The sequence below is a fragment of the Ovis aries genome, chromosome 26, assembly GCF_016772045.2.
Source record: "Ovis aries strain OAR_USU_Benz2616 breed Rambouillet chromosome 26, ARS-UI_Ramb_v3.0, whole genome shotgun sequence".
NCBI lineage: Eukaryota > Metazoa > Chordata > Mammalia > Artiodactyla > Bovidae > Ovis > Ovis aries.
Genome location: NC_056079.1, coordinates 31,771,750 through 31,795,416, shown reverse-complemented (window position 1 = coordinate 31,795,416; position 23,667 = coordinate 31,771,750). Strand labels below are relative to the sequence as shown.

At 45.0% G+C, this 23,667-nt stretch overlaps 1 long non-coding RNA gene across 4 annotated transcripts in view; it reads left to right on the top strand.

Annotated features, from left to right (window-relative positions):
• The window catches only part of LOC121818057 (uncharacterized), a 173,487-nt gene that overhangs the window by 135,007 nt on the left and 14,813 nt on the right, over positions 1–23,667 (top strand). For 3 of the 4 annotated variants that reach the window (XR_009598638.1, XR_009598637.1, XR_009598639.1), the window contains one exon: positions 22,972–23,069. The exons of the other annotated variant lie outside the window; for it this stretch is intronic. This is a non-coding gene — a long non-coding RNA (uncharacterized LOC121818057). The remainder of the gene's footprint in view (positions 1–22,971; positions 23,070–23,667) is intronic. 4 annotated transcript variants of the gene reach the window in all.

Genomic DNA, 23,667 nt, shown 5'->3' with positions numbered 1-23,667 from the left:
TGAACAGGGAGGCCTGGCATGCTGCAGTCCATGGGGTCACAAAGAGTTGGACACGACTGAGCAACTGAACTGAACTGAACTGGATAGAGTTATTTGGCATGGGATTTGTTTAGTGTTTTAGTGGTAGGATTTCACACTATTTATGTTCAAATAACTTTTGCCTCATCCTCTCAACCAAGTTCTTTGGCCTTGGTTGAGTTGAGTTTAGTTCAGTCACTTAGTTGTGTCTGACTCTTTGCGACCCCATGAACTGCAGCACGCCAGGCCTCCTTGTCCATCACCAACTCCAGGAGTCCACCCAAACCCATGTCCATTGTCTTGGTGATGCCATCCAACCATCTCATCCTCTGTTGTCCCCTTTTCCTCTTGCCTTCAATCTTTCCTAGCATTAGGGTCTTTTCAAATGAGTCAGCTCTCTGCATCAGGTGGCCAAAGTATTGGAGTTTCAGCTTCAACATCAGTCCCTCCAATAAGCACCCAGGACTGATCTCCTTTAGGATGGACTGGTTGGATCTCCTTGCAGTCCAAGGGAATCTCAAGAGTCTTCTCCAACACCACAGCTCAAAAGCATCAATTCTTCGGTGCTCAGCTTTCCTTATAGTCCAACTCTCACATCCACACATGACTACTGGAAAAACCATAGCCTTGACTAGATGGACCTTTGTTAGCAAAGTAATGTCTCTGCTTTTTAATATGCTGTCTAGGTTGGTCATAACTTTCCTTCCATGAAGGAAGCGTCTTTTAATTTCATGGCTGCAATCACCATCCGCAGTGATTTTGGAACTCAGAAAAATAAAGTCAGCCACTTTCCCTGTCTATTTGCCATGAAGTGATGGGACTGGATGCCATGATTTTAGTTTTCTGAATATTGAGCTTTAAGCCAACCTTTTCACTCTCCTCTTTCACTTTCATCAAGAGGCTCTTTAGTTCTTATCACTATACCGTGCAAGTGAGAAATAAATTTAAGGGGTTAGCTCTGATAGACAGAGTGCCTGATGAACTATGGATGGAAGTTTGTGACATTGCACAGGAGACCTGGAGCAAGACCATCCCCAAGAAAAAAGAAACGCAAAAAAGCAAAATGGCGGTCTGAGGAGGCCTTACAAATAGCTGTGAAAAGAAGAGAAGCAAAAAGCAAAGGAAAAAAAGGAAAGATAAACCCATTTGAATGCAGAGTTCCAAAGAATAGCAAGGAGAGATAAGCAAGCCTTCCTCAGCAATCAATGCAAAGAAATAGAGGAAAACAATAGAATGGGAAATACTAGAGATCTCTTCAAGAAAAATTAGAAATACCAAGGGGACATTTCATGCAAAGATGGGCTCAATAAAGGACAGAAATGGTATGGACCTAACAGAAGCAGAAGATATTAAGAAGAGGTGGCAAGAATACACAGAAGAACTGTACAAAAAATATCTTCACAACCCAGATAATCATGAAGGTGTGCTCACTCACACTCACCTAGAGCTGAACATCCTGGAATGTGAAGTCAGGTGGGCCTTAGGAAGCATCACTACGAACAAAGCTAGTGGAGGTGATGGAATTCCAGTTGAGCTATTTCAAATGCTAAAAGATGATGCTGTGAAAGTGCTGCACTCAATATGCCAGCAAATTTGGAAAACTCAGCAGTGGCCACAGGACTGGAAAAAGTTAGTTTTCATTCCAATCCCAAAGAAAGGCAATGCCAAAGAATGCTCAAACTAACGCACAATTGGCCTTGGTAGATTGACCCAATAAGTAATCTGGTGAAATCATAGAAATTCTAAGAGTTGGCCTCAAAGCTTCCAAAAGCAGTAGGGAAGTGACTTGTTAGAACTGTTAGGAACTGATGTGTATGCATGCTCCCATATTGTGAGTGTGTGTCAAAGTGTGATATCTTTACAAGAGAGACAGAATCAAAGGGATTTAAAAGTCTGCTATGAAAATGGGGGGCCCTAATCTGTTGTTTCCTTTTTGAGAGTCAGGGTTTGGTTGACCTCAGCTTGCTAATGCCAGGTCCTGCCAACCCTGTGTCTTCTTTGCCTTGGAGGAGAGCCTGGTTAGCATTATGTCCTTGTTATCTTCCTGGTTCAAGGAAAAGGGCAAGGAATCAGATCTGAAAGGCTATGCAAGAGTTACTGGCAACTCACATTGCATTCACTCCTTCCTTATTCCTGCTTCCATTTGTAGGGTGCTTGCCTTTAAATGTCCTCTTCTTAGAGAAACTCCCTTTGTCCACCTTTACCTCCTGACACTTCCCTCTGTTTTCTTCTTTGTAACATGTGTGAACATTTGACCTAAACATATTGAATCTACTTAATTAATTGTCAAGACTGCCTTAATTCTAATGTCCCTATGGCCTAGAACAATGCTTGTTAACATAGTAAGTACTCAATAAACATTTGCAGAATGAACATATGGATGAATGAATGAGCGTATCATAGTTCTAAGCTGTCTATTGGCAGATATTGCTTAATTGCTCTTTTATCAGACACCTCATCATGAGGCTTCAGAAGAGAAAAGAACTTACGACTCTTAAAGGGACATCAATGAGTATGCTGGGGGTGAGAAGAGCCTGGAATGAATGTCAAGAGACTAAGGTTTGTGTTCTGACTATGTAGAGAACTAGTTGAGGACCTTAACAGCCTAATTTAATTCAATACTCCTTTGGCATTCACAGATTTGTTGCTCACGCGCAATCTCGAAGGTCAATGGTGTGTGATAATTTGTAATTTTTGTTGAGGGATGAACTTGAGTTGCCCTGAGTCTTGGACCACATTTGTTTTTTCTTTTAAATTAATTTTTATGTGAATATATTTGGCTTACAATGTTGTGTTACTTTTTTCTGTACAGCAAAGTGAATCAGTTATATATACACATATATTCACTCTTTTTTTAGATTTTTTTCCCATAGGCCACTAAGAGTATTGAGTAGAATTCCCTGTGCTATACAGTAGATCTTTATCAGTTATCTGTCTTATAAATAGTAATGCGTATAGGTCAGTCCCAATCTCCCATTTTATCCTCTCCATTTCCCACTCGGTAACTGCACTTTTGTTTTCTACATCTGTGACTCTATCTCTGTTTTATGAATAAGCTCATTTGTACCATTTTTAAAGATTCTGCTTATAAGCTATATCATATGATACTTATCTTTCTCTTGGACCCACATTATTAATGAGGACTGTTAGACTAAAAAGGAACAGAAAAACAATTGTAACAGGTTTAAATAGAAAAGTGATTTAAAGAGGAAAGGGGAGTATAACAGGATCTAACTGGATCCCAGGAAGACTGGAAAGCAAGACCATAAGACTTCCCCAGAGTCTCAAACAGAATCTGTTCCATGAGAATTAAGACTTGGTCCATGCTGTTCTTTCCTCAGTGGATGATCTTTGAGTGCATTTTGAGTTCAGTGCGGGTTAAGAGATAGTGAGACATAAAAGGAAACATCAGACTCTCTTTGCTCCCAAGAAGTTCAACAGCTAGTGAAGAGACAAGACTTCCCCTCTCGCTGAACACCAAGGATGTGCGGCAGATGGAGTTCACTAGTCCTGGAAGTGTTTCACATGATTGAGAGGTCTCCGTGTCCTAGGTAGACTCAAGAAGGCTTCGTGTAGGGGAAAGTGCTTTATTTTTTTTTTTTCCGGGAACTGTAGAGTTGGCATCGTAGATAGAAGGAAAGATGAGGAGGAGCGTGAACAAAGTCTTAGAGATGTAAATTATCTGGCAGTGGCAGTAAAGACTAGAAGGAGGGCAATGAGGAAATCTCAGTAGAGGAAGAAACCCACATTGGGCAGGAGTGAGAGAGAAATTGTGCTAAGCTGAGGAAGGGCCTAAAAATGCCAGGCTGATCAGAGTTATCTTAATGGAGCAATACAGAGCCACCATAGGTCCTTTAAATTTTTAAAAAACTTTTTATGAAATATTTCATTTATATAAATACACACATGGTATGCTGTGTGCTATGCTTAGTCGCTCAGTCATGTCCGACTCTTCTGTGATGCCATGGACTGTAGCCCACCAGGCTTCTCTGTTCACGCAGATTCTCCAGGCAAGAATACTGGAGTGGGTTGCCATGTCCTCCTCCAAGGGATCTTCCCAATCCAGGTCTCTGGCATTGCAGGCAGATTCTTTACTGTCTGAGCCACCAGGGAAGCCCAACACATGGTATAAAAGTATTTATATAATGTATAAAGAAGGCTGAGCACTGAAGAATTGATGCTTTCAAACTGTGATGCTGGAGAAGACTCTTGAGCATCTCTTGGACTGCAAGGAGATCAAACCAGTCCATCCTAAAGGAAACCAACCCTGAATATTCATTGGAAGGACTGATGCTGAAGCTGAAGCTCCAATACTTTGGCCACCTGATGCGAAGTGCTGACTCGCTGGAAAAGATCCTGATGCTGAGAAAGACTGAGGGCAGGAAGAGAAGGGGACAAAAGAGGATGAGAGGTGTGGATGGCATCACCAACTCTAAGGACATGAGTCTGAGTAGGTTCCTGGGAGTTGGTGAAGCCTGGCATGCTGCAGTCCATGGGGCTGCAAAGAGCTGGACATGACTTAGCGGCCGAGCAACAACAATAAAGTATAAAGAATGAAGTGACATCTGTGTGCCCTTTATTCCACATATGAATTAGGACACAATCAATACCCTTGAGTCCCTCCTGTGTTCTCTTTCCCTGTAGTTACCTTTGAGTCAGTGAGTGAGTGAGTGAAGTTGCACAGTCGTGTCCGACTCTTTGCGACCCCATGGACTGTAGCCTACCAGGCTCCTCTGTCCATGGGATTTTCCAGGCAATAGTACTGGAGTAGATTGCCATTTCCTTCTCCAGGGGATCTTCCCGACCCAGGGATCGAACCCAGGTCTCCCGCATTGTAGACAGACGCTTTACCGTCTGAGCCACCAGGGAAGTCCTATTCTCCAAAGTGATCATTATTCCAAATTTTTCTATTAATTGTTCTCCTTGCATTTGGGTTTGATTTTATGACATATATATTCAGCTCCATGTGACTTTAAAATTACCTAAGCTCCTACTTTGTCATTTTGCATTTTTAATCTTGCTTTTTCTATGATCCTCCCCCACCACCTTTTTTGTTTCTTGCCTTGTTTTGGACCGTTTGTTCTTAATTTTGTTTCTTGCTACTAGTTTTGGAAATTACTCTATATTCATTTAAAGATTTACCCTTTCAATTTTGTTCTGTGCACTTAACAATAAAAAATGTATTAACATCTCTGGAGTTCCCTGGTGGCCTAGTGACTAGGATTCTGGGCTTTCACTGCCATGGCCTGGGTTCAGTCTCAGGTCAGGGAACTGAGATCCTTCAAGCCATGCTTTGCGGCCATATATATACATATATATGCATGCGTGCATGCTGAATCAATTCAGTCGTGTCCAACTCTGTGCAACCCTGTGGACTGTAGCCCACCAGGCTCCCCTGTTCATGGGGTTCTTGAGGCAAGAGTACTGATGTGAGTTGCTGTGCCCTTCTCCAGGGGATCTTCCCTTACTCAGGGATTGAACCCTTATCTCTTATGTCTCCTATATTGGCAGGAAGGGTTTTTACCACTAGCACCACCTGAGAAGCCATATATATTTACTCTCTATATATATGTACACACATATACACATATGTATATATGCACACACACATATAGACATCCTAACCTCACTTCCCTCAAGAATGAGAACCTTGAAATGCTTTATCTTCTATCAACCTTAGCCTCTCCAGCATTGCCCACATATTTTAGTTCTTGTTTTTAAGCACACAAATTATCACTTTTGTTTTTATTTGTATAGATTTATATACATGCTATCATTGTCATTACTCACAATTCCTTCTCACATTGTAGGCTTTTTTTCCTCCTAGAATTATTTTACTTCCTAAAGTAAATTGATTAGTGAGGATATCTTGGAAGTAAGAATACTTTTTTTTTTTTTTAATCTGAAAGCGACTTGAAATACAGATTTTCTGGATATAGTGTCCAAAGTTAATAGTTATTTTTTCCAAGCATAATCAGCAGTCCCCAACATTTTTGGCATCAGGAACTGGTTTTGTGGAAGACAATTTTTCTACAGACCAGCGAGGGGGATGGTTTTGGGATGATTTTTGCGCGTTATATTTATTCTATATTTCTATTATTATTATTATGTCAGACCCATCTCAGATCATCAGGCATTCAGTTTTGGAGGTTGTGGACCCCTGGTGAAGATATTATTCCATTATATGCTGACTTTCATCGTCACAAGTGAGGAGTCTGTTGTTAGTCTAATTATTGATTTCTCTTTGTATTTTCATTTTGATGATCTGTCTTTTCTTGTGGATGTTTAAAAAGATGTTTTCATTGTATTTGCTGTCCTTCAGTTTCACTACAAAGTGTATGGGTATGCATTTTATTTTATTTATACTGCCTTGTGAAGTTGTATTTCCTTTATATCTTCTGCAAATTCTGGAGAACTCTTAGACATTATCTCTAAGTATTGTCTCTCATTTTCTGTTTCTATAATGTCAATTACACATGTATTATGCCTTCTAATTCCATCCTTCACGTTTCCTGACCTCTCTTTCATTCATATTTTCCATCTCCTATCTCTCTGTGCTAGGTTCTGTGTAATTCATCAGTTCTCTTTCATTTCACTAATTTATTCTTCAGGGGTATTTAATATAAAAAACTGTTTCCTTTGAGTTTTTCATTTCAATGATTGCATCTTAAATTTCAATTACAATTTTTTCCTTGTTATTTTCTGATACTCTTTTGTTCTTTATTTTCCCTCTTTTCTTCAAAAATTGCATCATGAATACAGTTTTACTATATTCACTTTCTGATAAGTCAATATTTCAATTTGTTGGGGATCATGCATTTGTTATCTGTCATATCTGCTAATTCTGCCTTATAGAAGTATTTTTCTCCTGGTGTTTGATAACTTTTTACTTGAGCTCTTTTTTGCTTTGACATAATCTGTGGGGCCTGGATTGAGGAATTTTATTCCAGAGATGTTTATATTTGCTTTTATTTGGATTGAGTGCACTACCAAACTAGGATCACTTTAATTCAACTTCTCAACTTGAGGTTTTCCTTATATGTGGTAATATGAATTAAAACTCCTGACCCCCAGTGACAACAGATCTAGGTTATGAATTCTAAAGGAAGATTAATTTTTATATATAGAAAATATATACAGCCACCACAGAGGCAGTTTTCCTTTGCTAGAAGGATGTAGTTTTTTTTTTTTTTTTCATTTATCCTTTAAATGAGGATGTAGCTTTATATGGAGTTTAGCTACTCAACCTTGCATGAGGCCAAGGCCTGGCCTCCCATTTCCCACTCACATCAAAGCCGCATGAATCTCTAAAACTCTAGGTTTCGGTGTTTAGCCCCAGGGCATCACTTACCCTTCTTGTCTCAGCTTACTCTGTTTTTGCGTAAGTAATGCATGGCCACTGGAGACTTCCCTTTCTTGAAAACACATAAACACATTTAAAAGTGTGTTTGCTGTAATTTATCCAGTACCTTAGTGTTAGGGTCAGATGATATTTTTAGAATGCTATATTGTCAGAAGCAACAGTGCCATTGTAGACTTATGCTGGGACCTTCCACCGCTCCAGCATCTCCTAAAGAACAGGAGGAGCAGACACCAAAGGCAACCTTAGGGATGCCTCCCTTCGCCTGTTTGTTCTTGTGCGCTGTGGAAGTTCCCAAGTCAGAGAAGCCCAGGTAAGCAGCTCTGCTCACATGGTGATCTTACAGCTAGGTCTTGAAGAGTAAGAAGCCACGGCCTGTCAGGAGCCAGGCTGGTAGGCTGTTATGAGAGTGAGTGACAGCCAGCTCAGAGGTATAGTCTTGAGATGGTCTTGGTGCCCATGGGACATGAAAGGGGTAGAGTGGCAGGTGCCTGGGCACAGACAGGAGTGACATGTGGGTAGAGAAGTGGAGTTCTGACCCATTCACCCCAACACTTACCTTATAGGCGTGGAGAACAGAACTGAATGGGGAGGGGGCAAAAGCTAAATAAGGTATAGCCCTTGCCCTCTAGCAACCATCAATCTAGGAGGGACAGAAAGACCAGACTGCCTGCTCCAGAGGGAGTAAGATAACTTCTTTCTTTCTCATTTTTAAAAATCCTTTTAGAGGAGTAGGCAGGGTGCTTGGCCCCCTTAAGTGCTCATCTACTGTTCGTTGAGTGAATCAATGGGCATAAATAATTTTCCTATAACACAGATATGAATAAATGCTAAGCAGAAGTGAATACAGAGAGAGAGGTGGTCAGCATTGATACTGGGAATCTGAGACTTTAGGTTTAGGGGCTTCAGGGGTATGCCCAGGGTCCTCCTGGGGTGAGCCAAAGTGAGGGACCATCCCCTTCAAGCATCTTTCACTGCTTGCCCTTGGCTTCTCCTCGCTCGCCCCTCCCCTTCCCATGGAGGTGGCCTGGGACTAAAAATCAGCCTGGGCAACACCAGAAGAGCTTTGCAGACGAGATTAAAAGCAAATCAAAGAAGAAAAATTGTGGCTCGGTTTATGTCTTCCTAATTAAAACCCCGCCAGTCTCCCTTCTTTTTCTTTCCAGCTAATGTTACACTAACGAGCTGAGTTTAGTGGCATTTATGTAGATAAAAGTCCCAATGATTGATCTCAATGGCTTGTTAAAATTAGTTTCAGTCCACCATATTGATTTAATTCCATTGCTTGAAAGTGCTAATTAATAATGATAATAAAAGTGTCTCGGCCCATTATTATCAGTGGGCAGGCGGTGGGGGGGGGTGGAGGTAGGGGGAGAATTGCTGTTTTTAGTGTCACTTGCTCAGTCGAAGGGTGGCCTTTGAAAGCTGGCAGAGGGGACAGGAGGCTGGGGATGGGGCCGAAGGGGTGTTCCTGTCTCTTTATGGCTGATTCCTCCTGAGAGTGCTGGGGGATGCTTGGAGGGGTGACAGGCTGGTGGACGCATGGCTGCTGTGTGAGCCATGCCTCTTGCTTGTTCTTTAAGCCTCTTGATTCCCTCCAGAGCTGGTGGGTCGCTGCTTGCCTGGTGGCACCTGAAGGAGGTGAAAGGTTTAAACTTCAGACTGTTCCCAAGGGTGATGAAATTGGAGTTCGCCTTTTAGACACTGATGAACAGCTTCTAGGAATCTGAGCTCTGAACCTCAGCCACCCATACCGTATGTTGCAAGGAGCCCAGAAGGAGAGGGAGGAATTTGCAGCAAAGAGATCAATAGATGAGGAGCCTGATGGATGAGGAAAGTGAAAGCAAGTGTTAGTTGCTCAGTCGTGTCTGACTCTTGGTGAGCCCAGGGACTGCAGCCCACCAGTCTCCTCAGTCCGTGGAATTCTCCAGGCAAGAATACTGGAGTGCGTTGCCATTCCCTTCTCCAGGGGATCTTCCCAACCCAGGGGTTGAACCCGGATCTCCTGCATTGACAGGCAGATTCTTCAATGTCTGAGTCACCAGGGAAGCCTGGATGGGGAGAAGGGAGGAGGAGTTTAGAGAGCAAAGAGGAAAAGAGTCTGGGAAGTTGAGTTAAGAAGGGAAAGTTAGAGATCTCTCCTAAATTAATTAATTAATTTGGCTTTAAAGGAGTCTCCTTACCTTTGATAAAGCTCTAAGGCCCTGGAAAGGATTCTGCTGGCCCCTCTGGGGAATAAGGTGAGGAGATGAGGGGAGAGGGATGGCAGAAATGAAAATGGTGCCTGGAGAGACGAGCCTTGGTTCCAAGACAGCAGCCCTACAGGAGTGGGAGGCTGGGAAGGGCTCCTGCTTGTGGCCAGCGCTCCCCAAAGGCCAAACCTTCTCCATTCACTGCAGAACATCTCGCCAGACCCCAGTCTCTCTGACCCCTGCCTCCAACAAAAACTATAACATGTAGAAGTCCAGGTTCCATGAACTATGTGTGACTGGCATGTGGGAGCAGTTGGAGACCTATAATTTTTCCTCTGTTGAACTTTATGACCATTCTTAGCATCATCGCTGGCACTTTGAGAGCCAAGAAGGGAGTGAAAAGAGCTTTTAGGTCCCTGGGGATGTGATGGAAAAAGTGGAATGAGAGACAGATACAGGTTAAGAACATGCAGCCTCTAGAAGTGAGGGATCAGGGACCCCCAGAAATAGCTCAGAAAGTCCACACGAGGGCCCAGCAACCAGAGGGCAAGAGATGACCTTGGCTCAGGCAGGGTTTGGATCAGCCAGTAGTTGCCCCTTCTCTGGCCTGGGCCACTGGGTATGAATCAATCTGTTTAAGGCAGAGGTCTGTAAGGGATGCAGCTGCTGGATCTGGCAATTCTGAACATCAATGTCTGGAATGTAATATCCAGCTGATACAGGCCTATTCCTGGAGACGCTCTTTATCAAAAGACCTTATGAAGCACTCTCCCCCACTCCCCAAAAGATTAATAGAAAATTCACACTATAGAATTTGAACTATATATGATTTGCTCTACAGTTAACTCAAGCATAATTATACCCAATAATTATACGGTGTAGTTCTGATATTAATTACAGTCCATCCTCATTAAGGAATTAACCAAACCATGTGTGGCTGGGGATGGGGAGGAGGGAACAGTTTTCTTAATGATTTATTCACCATTTTTCTTTTTCTAGGTTATGCTGTTTCCTCTCTCCTCCTGTGCTTTGTGCTATGCTTGTTCCCCCAGTGATTTGAGCTGGGATACTCTGTTTCATACGTTAAGGTCCTTATTACTAACCAAAGAAAGTCACCTTTCTCTGGTCATGCTATTCCTCCAGGTTCACTTAAGAATCTCTATCAGCAATACGCCCTAGGAAGGGTGCTCCCTCCAATATGATCAGTCAAATGCCAACTGCTGGCTGTACTTTATCTGGGATTTCTATTTGAATGATCGTAGCTCTGTTTCTCACTGCCTGCTCCCCACCTTCTGCTCCTGTATGCAGCAGAGTGCTCTGCTTTGTGATAGGGTGAAGGGGTTTGAGCTCGACTCATTTTGGGGGAAGAGTAACTTCCAGATTGTGCCCAAGCTTAGAATAGATCGCCTTTGGAAAAAATATGGGGATCCATATGCTTCTTTGTAACACTGTCAGCCTCCCGCCCTCTTTCATCTCAGGAGGATTACTGTTAACTATTTCGTACGCGTGTTCGGATGGGGTAACAGTGCACTTGGCTGAGATGTGCATCCTGGTGGGAATCTTCGAAGGAATCCAGCCATTTCTCTGTTTTTAGGTGGAAGCCATGGTTTGTGTTTTCTAGGGTCTAGAAACCTCGTGGAATGTTGGAGCGCATAATGCCTCCTGTCATCATCTGGTATCTTCTACAGTTCCTTTCCATTTTGCTGTATCATTTTTTTTCCCTTTTCCCTTTTCCTTTCCCCCTTGCGTTTTCCACTTTTGCTCTCTTCTGCAGCACTAGCTCACTTGTCCTAGCTGAGGCTGACATGAGAATGGTCAGCTGGTTCCTGTGGAGGACCATGGGAGGGAGAGTGGGCAGCCGGGCCAGAAGGGGCTCTCACCAGGAGGATGGCATGCCTGATGTGATGGGGAACGTGTTTACTTGTAGAGACCTTAGGATTGGCAGCCCCACTTGTCCCTCTTGGCATGGCTCAGGCGGCAACTGGGGATGAAGGTATTTCCAGTTGTAATTTTGGAATAGACAGTCATGGGTTATCCAGTCAGATGGACAGAGCACACGGCAAGGTGTTCCAGCTCAGAGTTCAGTTTGGAAGTCTGCTGGCCTCCAGCCCAGAAGTTAAGACTCTCTGACCGTACTCAGTTGAGAACACAGTGGATAGGGTCAGGTCCTGGGGGTGGAGGGCTGGCAGAGTACCAGGGCATTCTCATGGGGTTCAGGGACCATTCAATCCTCAGTGGGTGTGTGCATGTTCATGGGTGGTGGCGGGGGCAGGGAGAGAGGGTTTCTGCAACAGCCAGAGAAAGAGAGAATGATTTTAAAATCTCATCCAATTCGGTTCATGAATGTGAAATTGAATTTGCCACCAGATCCAGGAGGTAAATCCGGTCTTGCAAACTGGAGGCAGAGAAGGAGGTCAGAAGCTTGATTAGTCTGAAAGTGGAATCAGAGGTAAGGAGCTGGTGGTGGGTGCAGCTTGAGGCAAGATAGTCCAAGATTCTGTGTCCAGAGCCCAGAGGGTGTGGGTGGGAGGGGCGGGAAGCTATGCAGTGGAGTCTGCCTGAGTTGATGGCTTAGGGGTAAGCATCTATAGGCTAGGGTCCTTGAAGCTGAATCCCGTGGACCTCTGCAGTGACTAAGGCCGAAGCCCTGGTATAGGATGAGCATAGACAGTATTACAGCTCAGGAGCTGTGAGCACAGGGCTTATGGGACCCTGGATGTGGTTGGACCTGGAGGAGCACCCAGATAGGGGTGCAGAGTCCTTCGTGGGGAGAAAAGAGAGAAACTCCGTAACTGCAGCTGGGCAAGAGTGTCTGGAGCCGCGCTCCTGACTCACAAGGGCCTACCGGGTTCACCTCTTCCCACCTCCAAGTCCAGTGACGTTGTGCTGGGAGGTTGTTTGCTTGAAATCAGCCTTGATGAGAGCCAGCCCAGGTGGCTCAGTGGTAAAGAATTCTCCTGCCGAGCAGGGGACAGGGGTTCAATCCCTGGGTGGGGAAGATCCTCTGGAGAAGGAAATGGCAACGCACTCCAGTATTCTTGCCTGGAGAATCCCACGGACTGAGGAGCCTGGTGGGCCACAGTGCGTGGGGTTGCAAAGAGTCACGACTTAATGACTAAACAGCAGCGACAGCAGAGAGAACTACTCTTCAGTAAGCACCAAATGCTACAAACCAGGGCTTGTTTCTCCCTGGAGAGCCGGTTGTTAAACATTTAGCTGCTGAGAGGAAGGAGAACCTCTTTGAAGTCTCCCTAATGTCAGGGAGTGGGGTGTTGGTGTGGACTTTGTCCTGTGCAGTTAGCTTAGAAATGGCATATCCAGAGGCACGTCTGAGTCTGTTTGGGGAGAGAGAGAGAAGGCGAGAGAGGGAAGGGGCTGGCACCGGATCTGACAGCTGCAGAGGTTGCCACCAGAGGTGTGCTAATGAAGGCCGATGAAAGCAACCGTCTGCAGCCCCACTTTTAGCATCTTGGCCGATAGCCTTGCTCTGGGTGTGGTGTGTGGGCACCGTCACACGCTGCTGGGTAGTGAAAATGGATACAGGCTTGTTGAAAAACAAATTGGCACCTTGTGCCATGAACTTGAACCGTGAATACCCTTTGACACAATAATTCTCCTCCTGGGAATCTACTCTAAGAAAGAAATCCTAAACACTTCCATTGTTTTGGGAATCCCACACGACAAAAAAGGTCTTAACTGCAACTTTATTTAGGCTAGTGAAAAGTTGAAATTAACCTAAATGTTTCACTGTAACAGAATGCTTGAGGAATCTAAGGCATACTTTCTTTGTAGATTATTATGCAGTGATTTAAAAGGATGGGGAAAAAGCTCGGGGAAAGCACAGAAGTGCTTATGATAAGCAGAATACAAAGTTGTAGAGTAGCAGTTTTCCGTCGTGGCTTTTGGAATACAACTCCCGTGTCAAATATATTCGGGAAGTGCTTGGTGTCCTATGCCCCTCTCAAGACTGCATGCACATCAACGCCAAGGGTTCTGAGAAGTTCTGTGGTTTAACCTATCGCTTCTTGAACTTATCTCACCCCAGAGTCCTTTATCCAACCAACATCGATTACCATCCTCCAGCATTAAGGCTCAGCAGAACAGTTTTGGGAAGTAGTGACACACGGAATATTTAGTTACATTAAAGCGCCCATCAGAATACAGGGAGAAAACAATGACAATAGGTGAGTAGGGACCGGAGTAGCAATGACTGTGAAAGATTTGTTTTTAAGTCTTCTTTTTTTGGGAGTATCTTTGCCAGAAATCCTTTAAAATGCGCACTTTTTATTAAAGAATTATATAAAAGCCTCTCTTCAGGCAGGTTTGTCTCTTTCTCTGGTTGATGACATGTAAGATTCAGAATTTGTACTTTCTGCATAATGGATAAAACGCTCATACAATCCAGGGGGATATTTGACAGGTAAGGAGTCTGATGGCTGGAATTTGATGTAGCAGGAAGCCACTCAGAGTGCAAATGTGGATTTGGGATCAATGTAGTTCATCACAGCAGAGTCTTCAAAAAAAAAAAAAAAATTTGGTGAATACTTCCCTAATAGTTAAAAATGTACTAGGCACCATCAGAGCCCTTTCCACATATTAACTCATTTAAGCCTCACAGCAACTCCACAAGGTAGATACAGTGCTTGTCCCCACTTTACAGACAGATAAGTAAACAAAGCCACAGAGAGGTTAGGTGACCTGCTGTGGTTCCAAGCCCCTTGTCTCCAGGGAGCAGATTCTTTATCAACACCCAGAGCTGCCTCATGCTGAGGGACCAGTGATGATATTGCATCATTAGACAGGATTTCACGGCGGCTGATTTAAGACACAAAGCCATTCCTGCCAGGAGAGCAACGGGACCCTTTCTTCTTGGGTTCGTAAGCTGGGATCGTGTAGGCCCTTCGCTTCCTCGGTCATATCCACAACTGTGCGCAGGTACAAACAGGAGGAAGACGGGGAGAGTGGGTCTCCAGGTCTGGTCCCCATGCGCCAGGAGCAACTCTGGCTTCTGTAGCTCTTCTTATGGCCACTGGGAAGGATCCTGCTTCTTCCTTTTCATCCACCCCGCTGACTTTAGTTTTTAATTTTTCTTTAAAAAGGTGTTAGGATGTGATCATACGTCTCTGTGTGCTGATATTTTTGGATGCCACCATAGATGGGTTAGGAAGATTCCACCATAGATGGGTCAGGAAGCCCATATTGACTAAGTTTAGAGACCTGTTTCAAATGGCTGAGATGCCCAGAGTCAGAGGGATGGGTTGGAGGACCACTCAGGGTCACCTCCATTCTCTGTATTCTGGAGTATTTTGAATATCAGGTCTCAGGGGAATCTGGTTGACAGGAGTCACCATCTGGAATCTCATGTTGTCCCGGATCGGGGAGACAGAGGTGAGGAAACAGGAAAAAAACCTCTGTTCTACATGGGTTTTAAAGGTAATCATTCCAAGGTGATGTGTTTGGGGCTGGCATGTCCTTGCCACAGTAAGTCAGACTGGTTCCTTGCCCTTTACTCCTCTGAGGACACGGGGAGGACCAGTTGGGCACCATTCTCTGAGAGTAAGAGCCTTTCATGGGCTTAAAACGCATTTTTAAATCAACCCAGGCCCTCTCATCCTCTTCCTTTTAGATTTTTCCACTCTGGATGAAATAACTCTGGAGTCTGACGTCTTTTCACAGGCCCTGCTCTCTAGCCCTTTCTATCACTCTTCCCTTCAGCTCGTTGTTGTTCAGTCGCCAAGTCATGTCTGACTCTTTGCAACCCCATGGACTGCAGCACGCCAAGCTTTCCTGTCCTTCACCATCTCCCGGAGTTTGCTCAAACTCATGTCCATTGAGTCGGTGATGCCATCCGACCATCTCACCCTCTATCACCCCCTTCTCCTGTCCTCAATCTTTCCCAGCATGAGGGTCTCTTCCAATAAGTTGGCTCTTTGCATCAGGAGGCCGAAGTATTGGAGCTTCAGCATCCGTCCTTCCAGTGTATATTCAGAGTTGATTTCCTAGTCGCGGTGTACAGCAAAGCATTAGAACTTTTCTGCAAATCACTTTCACCTTGTTATTCACTCTGCTTGGACTGGTCATTTCCTGTGAAGTTTTATTCTTTCACTCTTTCACCAGTTTTTAATTCCTCACTTATTTAATGGTATCATTTCCCCCCTTCTGGTAGGCTTAAAACTTTGCACTGATTACTCCTGAATATCATTTGATCTGTTTTGAACCAAATACCCAGTTTGTCAAATTAAAATTTGTATGAATTTAAAATCTGTCCTCTAGTTTTACCTCCCTGATCAAAGATGAGTTTGATAGAAACCATTTGTAGAAGGGTCTTCCTTTGAGCAAAACTACTCTGCAAGCAATACTGTATTAAGATGGTTGGACTGACAAGAAAAATAGGGCCCATGTCATGGCGATCCAGTGTCCTTGAAGAACAGTATCTCAACACCCCACTCCCCTCCCCTCCCTTGCCCCCGAGAAAGAAAAGCATGTTACCGGTGAAGGCCTGCCACTTCCTGGTGAGGCCACTGAATGTGCTAATATTCTTGTTTTTGTCACTGCCTGGGGGGCCTGGTCTGGGCAAGTTTTTTTTTTTTTTTAAATCATCACTGTGATTTTAAAAATAGTAATATGGTTGAGGAAAGAGTCTGAAGAGCAACGGTTGTTGCTTTGGTCCCTGGAAACAAAGATTCTGTTTTGATAGTTCCTTCATCTCTAGGGAGTTTGCTTGCCCAGCTACGTAATATGTGTAACAAAACTACCCTGGACAATTCCACAGGGACTCTGGGATGATCAAACAGGACTAAACACTAACCGCAGTTAACAAACGTCAGTAGTCAGAAGTGCTTGCCTGGTGCCAGGCACCGTGCACCACGTTTTGGATGGTGATTATTTCTGTTAAATCTCGTGCGTTTCCATGAATTCCATCCACCAGTCTCTCTCTTTTCTCCCTCTCTTACCAAGTCCCATGGATTCTCTTTAAGGTATTTACTCTTCCCAGTTGTTCTGCCCCATCCAAGTGGAGGTCCTCACTTCTGCTCACTGCGGCCACGTTTCTCTGGCCTCTTTGGCCTCAGCCCCTCCCTCGGCTAAGCCTCCTGCAGGTGCCCCCAGACTGACCAGCTGAAGATGCCACTGCCTTTATTTATTTTTGGCTGCACTGGGTCTTTGCCATTGCCCTTGGGCTTTCTCTAGTTGCAGTGTGCGGGTTTCTCACTGTGGTACCCTCTCTGTTGTTGAGAATGGACTCTAGGGCATGCAGGCATCGGTAGTTGTGGCTCCCAAGCTCTCGAGCACAGACTCAATAGTGATGGCACATGGGTTTCGTGGCTCCAAAGAATGTGGGATCATTCCAGATCTGGGATCAAATGTGTGTGCCTTGCATTAGCTGGCAGATTCTTAACCACTGGACAGTGGTCCAGTGAGAGGGACTTACCATCTAGTTGAGGGCGGAATATAGACACCCAAATATTTTCAAAAGGGGAGGAAATGAATAACAGCACAAAGCTACAGTATCAAGATGGCTAAGTGACATGGGAATTCCATGCCACTTCCTTGAAACCACCTCCACTTCCCATTTTAAAATGATTCCGAGTCTCCCCACGACCTTATCTGGTGTTCAGGGTTCTCCATATTCTGACTCCAAATGACCTTTCCAGCCTGTCTCCTGTTGCCCTTTCACGTGGATAGTCTGCCATGGCGAATGTGATTCCCTTATTTCCTAGACCACACTCCATGTGGTCCTCCCCCCGGGACTGCACCCACCCTCCTCTACCTGCTTCTGCTCCATGATGTCACCTCTCCAGATCCTGCCCCCCAGCTCTTCACTCTTCACTCAGTCTTCACCTTTGCATCACTGATGGCGCTCACACTGGTAGGTGCTCCATTAGCCATCCTGATACTGTTGCTTTGTGCTAATATTCATTTCCTCTCCTTTTTAAAAACATTTGGGTATCTATCTTCCTGCCTCAACTAGACTGTAAATTCTTTGATGACAAGGGTTGGTGTGTGTGAGCTCTGTGTGTATACATATTATTTCTCACAGTATCTAGTCCGTAAGAGATATGCAATGATTCTTTAATCAGTGAAGGGGTTCCAATATATAAATGAAGTGCTTGGTTCCCAAGGCTTTAGCTTCCTTCTTTAGCTTCATAAAAATATGAATCTTCCTTAGGAAGCAGAGTGGGAGAGAGGGAGGGAGACTGAGGCACGTGGAGGGGAGAGAGAGAGAAAGATGGCCTTGTACAATGTCTTGAATGGAAACTTGCGTGAAACCCAGGCCTTTGATGCTCAATCTATTTTCTGGGGCTTCACTTAAAGAATTCAGCTCAGGACCCCCAGATCACTGGGAGAAATAACCAATAGCGGAGTAGCTGGAGCATGCTGCCAAGAAATTACAGTTAGGAGCAGTAATAACAGTGGTGATAATAATGATGACGGTGATGGTGATGACTATGATGACGTTCTAATAATTAGACAGCAGCTCTGAATGAGCCCATCTCCTGGGTGACAAATCGTCCACGGGGTACGTAGGAATCTGTTTCCTTTTACTGTTGGAGGGAGGTCCCCCTGCTCCCTCTGTGGTCATGACCCCAGGCTCCCCAAGCCACAAGGACAGATCTGGAAAGCTGGCCCACAGGCTCCTGACCGGCAGAAAGAAGGAAAGTCCTTTCCAGTCCCTTTAGTCTTGACTGAAAATAAAGTGAGGGTCCCTGGGTTCTCCTATAAACGGTAATGATAACACAATTATCATGCAAAACAAAAATTAAGTTTAATGGTGCAAAGCCAGGGTGTACTGGGGAGGTAATTCATATTAATTATGTTTGGATTAAAAGCTTATTTCTTTTGTTAGCATCTGCAAGTAGAAACTTAGCTGTAAGGAAAAAAAAATCCGCATATAATTACGGCCTCTTCTGGAGGAGCAGTGTTGGACTTAATGGAGCATCCCTGCTCTCTTCAAGCTCCTGGAGAATGGTAATATTTCACATTTTATGAAACACAGAAGAAATAAATTACAGGTTTAATGATAAGAACTACTTGGGCTCATAATGAAATCTGATTGGCCAGTTAATCCACTGAGACCCTCAGATATGAACCATCCAAAAGGGGTAAAAATGATGAAAAATGAAATGAAATGGAAAAACCTTCACCCGCAGCCTCTTTTGAGGAGGCAGGATGTGTGTTTGGGGGAGCAGAGAGCAGGGGAGAAGCCCTGGGGCCTGGGGTGGAGGAGAAACATTGCTTTCCCCAGGTTTGGGGAGAGCAGATGGAGTGAAGGAATTTCCTTTCTGTCTGCCCCCACCCCCACTGATTTCCCATGGAAACTAAGCTGGGAGACTTCCCGTTGGGAGAAAGGGACAGGACCAGAGGAAGGGAGGTGATTTTCTCCTGGTGACAAAGCTCTTGGGACCCCCCAGCCCTGCCTTGTCTTAAACAAGAGAGACAAAGACAGAATCAAAGCTAATTGGAGTTGGCTGGGCTGATAACAGGTTCTGACACCCAGGACATATTTTGCTCTGGGAGTAAGGTCAAGGTGTCTGTTTCTTAGGGGGCTAAGTTCTCCTGGGCTTGATATGCGTTCCCAATAGGGATTTGACACAAAGTATTCCTGCAGGGCCAGCTTGACCTGTACCTGCCCCTCCTTGCCCTGCAGCATCTTGGGAAATAAGCCCACCTGTGTGGGCTCCAGCTCTGTGAAGTCTTTCCATTGCATTCTGAGAGGCAGCGGGGGCACAGCAGAAAGAGTTTGGGCTTTGGAATAGGAAAGGCCTGGCTTCCAGTTTTTGCTCTGATATTTATTTGCCTGATGACCTTGGACAGAGTACTTCTCCATCTCAGGGCCTCATCTGTGATTGGTTCTTATTTGAAGCTTCAAGGAGAATAATGTATATGAGAATTAAATATGCATAGGGCTGGAGACCTGTTAGATGCTTGGAGAATGAGAACCGTGACCATTGCTACTTCTCCTGTTGGAAGGATGAGAGAAGCTTCTTATCCTGGGCAAGGCCTGCAAATTAGCACGTGCACACAAGCCCATGGGGAAATCAAAGAAATAGCTTCCTAAGAATTTAACAGATCGTTCCACGGTCTCTGAGTCCTCGAGTCTCTGACGGTGCCATCTCCTGGCCAAGGCATGGTCTCCCTAGATTCCGTACACATAGAAAGTCCATGAAAGATGCATTGTTAGTGTCAGGAGGATGAAAGAGGTGGACCCTGCATCTGAGGGAGGCTTCTTGCACACTCAACTCTCAGGCCGCCTGCTGCCCTCATCAACAAGCTCCCCACGTCTGTTCGGGGTAGCTGCTTCATCTGGGGTGAAAAAGGACACGAGCGTGGAATGGGGGTGACACTGCAGCCAGGGAAGAGCATTCGTGGTGCTAATTCCCCCGGGTCTTTGCCATCTGGTCTTAATGCCTTCCTGGAGAAGGATGGAAAAGTAAATTCCTGCAGCGTCATATCATTAGACGAAGCAGATCTCAGCTCAGGACGTGGCACCGTGCACCATGACGTTGCACTGTGTTCCAGGAATCTCTGAGAGGCCCTGAAGACTTTCTGGGGATTGCTTGCAAGGCTCTGTGTCCCAGCTCATCTGTGCTGCTACTCTTGTCCAGAGTTCCTTTGGAATGACCTTCATCTCCTGGGCCTGGGGGTTGGGGGGCGGGTCTCAGCAGGGCCCCTTTTAATGATCCAAGCTTGGGTGTGATCTGGTCCCAACCCCTTGCTGCACAAATCGGGAAGCAGATGAAACCATGAACAATGCCCAGTGCAGGGTCTGCCACAGGCAGGCACTCAATAAATGGTAGTTGTCCCTTTTATATAAGTAACTTGTCCAAGGTCCCATAGTGCCAGGCTGGAAATACTATGGGCTTGTTTTTTCACTATTTTTTAAAAGACTTAATATCTTTATAGCAGTTTTAGGTTCACAGCAAAACTGAGAGGAGGTACAGAGATTTCCCCATGTGCTCTGCCCCCACACACACATAGCCTCCCCCATTATCAACACCCCGGACAGGGTGGTACATGTGTTACACTGATACCTCCATTGACACGTTTAAGTTAGGGTTCACGCTTGGTGTGGTACATTCTGTGGGTTTGGACAAATGTATAATGGCATGTATCCATCATTATAGTAACATAGAGTAGTTTCACTGCCCTAAAAGTCCTCTGGATCTTCCCTACTCATCCTTCCCTGCTCCCAACCCCTGGCAACCACTGACCATTTTACTGTCTCCATAGTTTTTCCTGTCTTAGAATGTCATATGGTTGGAATCATACAGTGCGTTGCCTTTTCAGATTTTCTCTCACTTAGTAACATACCTCTAAGGCTCCTGTGTGTCTTGTCGTGGTTTGATAGCTCATTTCTTCTTCAGGTCAGTTCACGTGCATCCGACTCTGTGACCTCCTGGACTGTAGCAGGCCAAGCTCTGTCCTCCCCGTCTCCTCCTGCCTTCGATCTTTCCCAGCATCAGGGGCTTTTCCAATGAGTTGGCTCTTTGCATCATGTGGCCAAAGTATTAGAGCTTCAGCCTCAGCATCAGTCCTTTCAGTGATTATTTAGGACTGATTTCCTTTAGGATTGACTGGTTTGATCTCCTTGTAGTCCAAGGGACTCTCAGGAGTCTTCTCCAACACCACAGTTCAAAAGCATCAATTTTTCAGCCCTCAGCTTTCTTTATAGTCCAACTCTCACATCTACACATGACTACTGGAAAAACCATAGCTTTGACTAGACGGACCTTTGTCAGCAAAGTAATGTCTTCGCTTTTTAATATGCTGTCTAGGTTGGTCATATTCTTCCAAGGAGCAAGTGTCTTTTAATTTCACGGTCACCATCTGCAGTGATTTTGGAGCCCAAGAAAAATTTCCACTGTTCCTCCATCTATTTGTTATCTATTCCTCATTTCTTCTTAGTGCCGAGTCATATTCCATTGTCTGGATGCCCAGAGTTAATTGAATATTCACATAATGAAGGACATCTTGTTTGCTTTTAGGTTTTGGCAGTCATGAATAAAGCTGCTGTAAACATCCTGGTTTGTGTGTGGACATAGCTTTTCAACCCCTTCGGGTGAATACCAAGGAGCAGGATTGTTGGATTGTGTGGTCAGAGATGTTTAGTATTTTACGAAACTACCCATCTCTCTTCTGAAGTGGCTATCCCATTTTGCATTCCCAGTGAATGGGCGTTCCTATTGCTTCATATTCTCACCAGCATTTGGTGGTGTCAGTCTTCTGGGTTAGGGCTGTACTAATCAGGGTGTAGTGTGTCTCATTGCTTTAGCTCCCAGTGTCTGAGAATCTAATATGCCAGACAACAAGCGAGTACTTTTATATACACTGTCACATTTAATTCTCATCAAAACCCTTAAAGTAGGTGTCATTTCAACTTGGCTGAAAAAAGAAAGGCTTAAGTAGATGCACTCATCTGACCAGGTAGCTCGAGGTCTTCTAACTCCCAGTTTGGAGTTCTCGCTACTCTACTCCACAGCTTTAGGACTGGGGATACTATTTTCTCTTATTTTTCAAAATAACTAATTTGCCAAAAGTCCTCTGATGCCTTCTCTAAGTGGACATTGGATCGTGTTGCATTTGACCTTCTTCTTCCTTTATTAAACTATAGTCACAGTAACCACAGTCCCTCCTAGTTCTCCCACATCCAGGGTAACACAGCTCGCTCTTCTACCCCAGGGCATTTGCACTGCAGCCCTCTTTCCCCCAGCCCTCTCCAGTTCATTGATTGCCTACATCAATAAAATAGCACCCAGCACCTCTCCAGCTTCTCCCTGTCCAATGCTCTGCTTTACTGACTTCATAGCAGTTACCTCTGCATGAAACTTCCTTCTTGTTGTTCAGTTGCTAAGTTGTCTGACTCTTTGCGATCCCATGGACTGCAGCACACCAGGCTTCCCTGTCCTCCAGTATCTCCCAGAGTTGGCTCAAACTCATGTCCATTGAGTCAGTGATGCCATCCAACCATTTCATCCTCTGTCACCCCTTTCTCCTTCCCTTAGATGTTTAAGAATATGAACTCCAAGAAGGCAAGGCATATGTTTTGTTAACTGCCATGTCCACAGCGTTGGAATGGTGTGGGCCCGGTGTGGAGTAGAGACTTGATATGTCTTTGCAGGATGAATGAAGAAAGTCCAGCTCTGTCCCCATGGCCACTGTCAGCTGTGCTTCCCAGCCACCCTCTTGAATTAGTTCCTCTTCTTGCAGTTGTAAGCTCCCCTCCATCTGTAGGAGCTCATATCTTTGCACAGAGGGAAGTAACAAGCGCAGTAACAGCATGTATTGCCGCTCTACCCTTATTGCCTTGCATGCTGAGTGGCACAGGGCTGGGGATGCCGTCTTCGGTGGCAGTCAGGAGCAATGATCTGGCTGCCGGGACAAATGCACTGTTTTTTCGTTAAGGTCCGGGTGTTGGGAGGCTGTTCTCTGGCTGAGGAGGAGATAACAGATCATGCCAACAAGACGCAGGTTTGGACTTGAAGCAAACTTGAGGCGAGAAGGTAGGAAAAAAAAAATCTCCCATGGTTAAAAGGGCTGGAAAACTCTTCTCCCACAGTCCAGTGTCCAGAATATTTTTGCTTAGAGAGAAAATAGCAGCTTTCAGGTTTGAAGGGAGTTGTACTATCACCAGGCCTCCCAGTAAGCATTTGGCTGGACACACGGAGAAGTGAAACCACCCACAGAACTCCAGTGGCATCAGGAGATGGGGCAGCTAAGAGTGGCGGGTGGGAGTTGAACCCCCTGTGGCTGGAGGGTCACGTGGGTCTCTTGCGTGTTGGAGCTAGACAGAGCCAGGTATGGGGTGAGCACAGCCTCAGAAAGAAGTGGATATGGAATAAAAAGAAGGGAGGGGCCTTCCCCAGTGATTAAGAATCTGCCTGCCAATGCAAGGGACATTGGTCCGATCTCTAGTCCAAGAATATCCCACATGCCGCGGGGCAAGTAAGCCCGTGTGCCATAACTACTGAGGCCACACCCTAGGTGCCATGCTCTGCAACAAGAGAAGCCAGTGCAATGAGGCCCCCACACACCACAGCTAGAGAGAAGCCCTTTCTCTCCAAACTAGAGAAAGCCTGTCACCTCAATGAAGACCCAGTG